Source organism: Papaver somniferum, chromosome 4, assembly GCF_003573695.1.
Source record: "Papaver somniferum cultivar HN1 chromosome 4, ASM357369v1, whole genome shotgun sequence".
Lineage (NCBI taxonomy): Eukaryota > Viridiplantae > Streptophyta > Magnoliopsida > Ranunculales > Papaveraceae > Papaver > Papaver somniferum.
This window is the reverse complement of record NC_039361.1, coordinates 21,253,954-21,259,953: the sequence shown is the minus strand read 5'-3', so window position 1 is coordinate 21,259,953 and position 6,000 is coordinate 21,253,954.

The window sequence follows — 6,000 nt, the reverse complement described above, 5'->3', positions numbered from 1 at the left end:
CAAAATTAAAAAATCCAAATTCACAGAAAACCTGTTGAAAAGCTTGAAAAAAATCCACCTCAAGTCTTTTGGATCATCTTCCATCAGTCATAGCCATCAACAGAATCAATGACAGCGGATTCATCTTCTTCATCTCATGACCACAGACACAGCTACAGAAAATCATCTTCTCTGTCTTAATTTCTCAATCAGATTGAACCACGGAAAAATCCTAAGTTCATCTCAAATGGCAACACAAATTCGAACCCATTATTCAAAACAAAGAATCATCAGAACCCATAATCACCTTCTTGTTTTTCAATTGCAGCTGCAAATCGAAACCCTAATTTCATTTACCTATTCAATCACCACCATCACAACACAGAAAACTTGATTCAAAGTGAACCCGTGTCTTGATTCATCCTCTGCAACGACTTTATCTCATATTCGTTTAGAAAAGGAAAGTGAATCTTAATCAATCAACACGAGATCAACCCACAAGCCATTAAAGAAAGTTATACTCGATCTGACCAATCTGACTCTACAAGGAAATAATCAAGACGAGATCAACCCCACAAGTCGTAACGATACTATACTCGAAGTTGAATCTAATTTCTTCTGAAACTTTTAACTTGAGGAATCTAATAATGAACCATTCAAATTGTTATACGAAACATCTGGTGATTTCAGAGAATGAATACGAGAAGTTGATTTTTTCGGGTTATCAGAGAAAACACGGTGAAGAAAGAGGTGGCTGAGTTTTAAGGTTTCTCTTTGGGGAAGAATACTTACCTAAACACAGTGAAGCAATGATAGTCCTTCAATGATCTTAACCGACTAAATGTTTTTAGTCTTTTCTTTTTTCAACCGTTGGATGATAGACCCTGTTCAAGGCTAGATTTGTAAACTCGGTATATTTACCTTTTCTTATTTTACAAAATTAATTAAAGTTTGGTCATAGACAGTCAACGTGAGTCAACGTCCAGTCCAGGTACCAAGCCCTAATGCTGGACAAATGTTAGACCAAAGCCTAGTGTTGGTCCAAACCTGAGTACCAAACGCCAATTATCCCTAAACTTTATCATAGTCATGTTTATACTTGTTATGCAAGTCTTTTAAAAAAAAAATCTAGCGATAATTATAATTGTTTGAGAGAGATAATTTCCGGTCTACAGTTTGAGAGAGATGTCAATCCTAAAAAAAATCTTCTAAAAAAGTAATCTTTTATTCTTTTATTTAACACAAAAAAACAAAAAAAAAATAATCTTTTAATAAAAAAAATCTGGTCTATAATTTGAGAGATGTCAATTTTAAAGATAATTTATAATCTTTTAAAAAAAAATTAAAATTTCCGGTCTATAGTTTGAGAGAGATGTCAATTATAAAATTTTCTTAAATTGTTTGACGTAAAGGATAGATGGAAAAAATGAAAAGAAAAAAACTTTCCTTTTTTTTTTTGTTTTTTTAAAAGAAGTGTGCAAACAGGAAAAAACACACCTGTTTGTTTAAGAATTGTATAAAACATAAGTGATTGAATTATTCTTATCATGAATCAAGCTTCCAAAGCCGCTTCGAATGAAATCGTCAAGAGAAGAAATAGTAATTGGATTCATCAAATCAAGTTAATGAGAAACAACATTAGAAAGTCCAAATGAAGTTTTGATCTTTTCATCAGCTTCTGAACCTTTAATTAATTATTTATATAGATGTCAACACCACTAAAATCCCATTAGAAAATAATTGTCTACAAATCTCAAATCCAATTGCCTTATTTCCATCGGTAACAACTGCACACCTGAAATTACAGATCATATATAGCAACATAGATACAAGAACACAAAGTTTAAAACTAATACAAATACTTTGAAATACTCTTTTTTTCTATGACTAGTACCTGGTTTTTGTTTCAGTGTCCGAATGCATTCCTGCCGTTATGTTTCTTAGTGTCTTACTAGATGGTTATATACTATAAGGCTTAATAAAGGAGAGTGTGGCTCACAATATAAGTTGAAAAGCCCTAAATGAACTATAGTTGAAGTGTTCTCGATAAGTGTAATTAATGCACAAGTGACACAACTACACAAAAACTTAAGGTTAAGTTTTAATCTGGTCATTGAAAGTTATACTTAGGGTTAAGTTTCTAGATTAGTGTAATTTTTTCATTTGAAAATAACAATAAGCATGATTTTTCAATCTTCATCTCTAGTGTGTTATGTTAATTCTTTAACAAACTAGTTTTCTTTATCTTTTGTTTAGTTCAAAACTTTATCAGTAATCATGATTTTCAGTTATCTTTTCTTCATAGTTTTGTTGATACTCTCGGAACTTTTTACTATGTTTATTATTTTTTAAATATCACTTCTTTTCTATCTAGGATCTCATACTAATGGTTTGCTAGTTTTGTGCAAGGCCTCTTGAGTTCATCAAATCATGGGATACATTCAGTTTTGTACCTTTACTAGTCTATCTCAACCAATTCCAGAAATATCATCGACGTATTTAGCAGTATTTCAACCCATCAGTTTTATGATGAATTCAAACAGTGTGTTTCAGTATTATCTTCTTTATCATGTATATGACTAAATGGTACCACCAAGTCACCTATGTGTTATCTCAAACTATCCCCCTTCAGTCTTTCGATTTTCCAGTCACTTTAATTCTCAGCCGAGATTTAAGCAATTGACTCTAAACACATTCAAGATCAAATATTTCCTCCTTAATGAATGGATTATTCTCTATCCTTTTATAAAAGATAACTCTTATTCTCATGCAACTAATTTTAGTTATTTTAGATGTCATATTTACTCTTATGAACAAAAATATTTCAATCCACAAAGTATCACAACCATTTTCCTCATCAACAAAATAATTTTGCATCCTTCAATGGCATCTTCCCAAAACTCGCAAGTTTCAGATATCACTAGTAAGATGCAGAATACTAAGATAAGAGATCTATGTGCCAGGAAGATACGTAGAGTTTTAGCTGCTAAGAAAGCTATTGTTGAAGCCTCTGACGAATGGAGTACCACTCTGATATGAAATCTCTTCTCCAAAGATCATGTGGAGAGACATGTTGTTAGGAAAGAATTTAAAGTTTTATGGGATAAATATATAAGAAAGGATATGAGAGCCTTAGACAGGAATATCTTTCTCTTCAAGTTCCACAGAAAGGAAGTCATAAATGTTGTTCTGACCAACGGCCCATGGAATGTCAAAAAATATCATCTTAACCTACAAAAATATGATGTTTCCATTTCTGTAAAAGACTAGGTTTTTTCATCTCAGGAGTGGGGTTCAGTTCCAAAAAATCTTACTGGAACATTACTTGCATACAGTTATTAATGAAGCCATTAAGAAACTGAGCACTAAAATATGGATTGATCCTGAAGATTGCAAATTAAAATTTTGGAGCACTACTACAGATAGAATCAAAATAAATCTTATTTCAAAACCACTTCACATAGGTGGTTTGTGGAATACAGCAGCATGAGATGTTACTTGGATTCATTTTCACTGGGAAAGACAACCTAATAGTCTTTTTCCTAAGTGTTACACTATAGATCACAATGAGGAGGAATGCCGAAATGTTGCATATGATTTAATGATTAAAAGATTTATTATTGAACAATACATTAATTATCTTCATGAATTAGCCATGGCCTATGGAGTAGAGATTGTAGATGATCTTAATCTTTTGATTCAGAGAATTTGTGAAGCTAGTAAGAAACAATTTAATGAAGTCATTGAGGAAGAGTTAGAAGAAGATCCCAGGAATCACAATAGAACTAGAATGGCATCTGAAGCTACTAACTCACAGGATTTGGATACCATGGAAAATAATACTGAAAAACTGAATTTATATACTGATGCTGATTATATGGAACATGATCTGGTTGAAGAAGGGGTCTCCGAGGCAAAGGAGACTTCTCATGAGATGAATGAGGTCTCAGTTAATATGGTAATAAACATCCATCCCCTTTACAAATTTGTTTCGAACTCTCTCAAAGTTTTGCATTATTTATCTTTATTTCTACGTAAACTTACATGTTATTTAATTCCTAGTTGTTTTTCCCACTTTAAAATCCCTAATAGTAACTTGAGTATCAAGTTAACCATTCACATTCCATATCTTAAAATGAAAATTTTGATATTGAATTGCCATGGCTTAGTTTCTAGATAAACATACTAGGGATCATTTAATGCATTTGAATAATCTTCATTCGCCTAATATCATCTTCTTGTCAGAGACCAAGCTTAATGATGACAGAATTCTAAACCTTACAAATGGTCTAAGGATGCCAAATAGGACCTATGTCCCTTCTGTTGGTCAAGCAGGTGGTATAATCCTCCTATCCTATGGAAGGATAGCTTCTTTTTAGATGTAGTGAACTCTTCTAGTAATATGTTTCATGCAATAGTTAATAATGACCCTAGTGAAGTTGAATGGTTTCTTTCCTGTGTTTATGACACTTCTTATAGAAATGTCTAACCTAGTCAGTGGGAATACATTAAAAACCTGAGTTCCTCAGTACACATTCCTTGAGTATTTTTAGGAAATCTCAATATTACGATGCATGAATCAGAGAGAAACACTTATACTAATCATACTCCCACTAAAGTGCTTGATTATATTAGAGAATCTGACCTACATGATATGGGTTTTGGTGGTAACTCTTATACTTGGATAAGTAATAGTCATGGCACAGGTAGCATAAAATCCAGACTAGATAGGGCACTTGTTAATAGTGAATGGACTCTTGGCTACCCTGATGCTAAACTTTTACATCTTCCTTAAAAAAGATCATACCACTGTCCAATCCTATTGTCCATGTATAACAATAGTAATCACACAAGAAGAAATTGGAATTTTTTTGAGCAATGGCTTCAAAACAATTCTTATAAGGATGAAATTATAAAGGGTTATTTTGTTTTTGGTACTCAAATTTTGACCAACTTTGTTGTTTGGTCTAACATTTGTCCAGCTTGGTGTTTGGTACTTGGAAATGACGTTGATCCGCGTGGACTCGGTTTGACCTAACACCAAGCTGGACAAATGTTAGACCAAACAGCAAAGTCAAACCGAGTCCACGTGGGTCAACGTCATTTCCAAGTACCAAACACCAAGCTGGACAAATGTTAGACCAAACAGCAAAGTTGGTCAAAACTTGAGTACTAAAAACAAAATAACCCAATTATAAATGCTTGGAAAACTAATAAAACGGGGTCTGCAGCTTTCATATTTTCTTATAAGTTGTCAAATACTAGACACTTATTATCACAATGGAATAGAAGCACTTTTGGTCATATTTAATCAAGAATCACAAGTCTTCAACATGATTTGTCTCAACTGCAAGCATCTGATATCCAAGAAAGTAACATAATTGAAGTCTTAAAGTTGGAAGAAGAGATTGATTCACAAGCTAGTTCTGACAGACAAAAATCTAGAGATCATTTCTATAATGATATGGATAGAAATTATAAGTACTTTCATATAAGAGATAATCAAAGAAGGGTCAGAAATTGAATTGACTCTCTTCAAGCTTCAGATGGTTCTCGGTTCCAAGATATAAATTCTATAGAAGACCTGTTGGTTTCCCATTTCAAGAAGATTAGTACAACATTTAATCCAACAGATAGTTACTACTTCCTTCGGCATATCACATCATGTATCACAGATCAAGACAATGAGGAGATGGTAGCTATTCCATCTGACCAAGAGATTCTTCAGGCCTTAATGACAATGGATCCATGGACTTCACCAGTACCAGATGGCTTCCCACCATGATTTTATCAATCACAGTGGCAAGTTTCAAAATATGATGTCTGCAAAACAGTACAAGCTTTCTTTAATTCTGGTTATCTTCTTATGAAAACAAATTACACTAGAATAACGTTAATTCCCAAGACAACCTCAGCTCACAAGCCAGAAAATTTTAGTCCAATATCTCTTTGTAACACAATTTATAAATTAATATCCAAAATAATTGCATTGAGACTCAAGAAGCATATGACTAACACTAT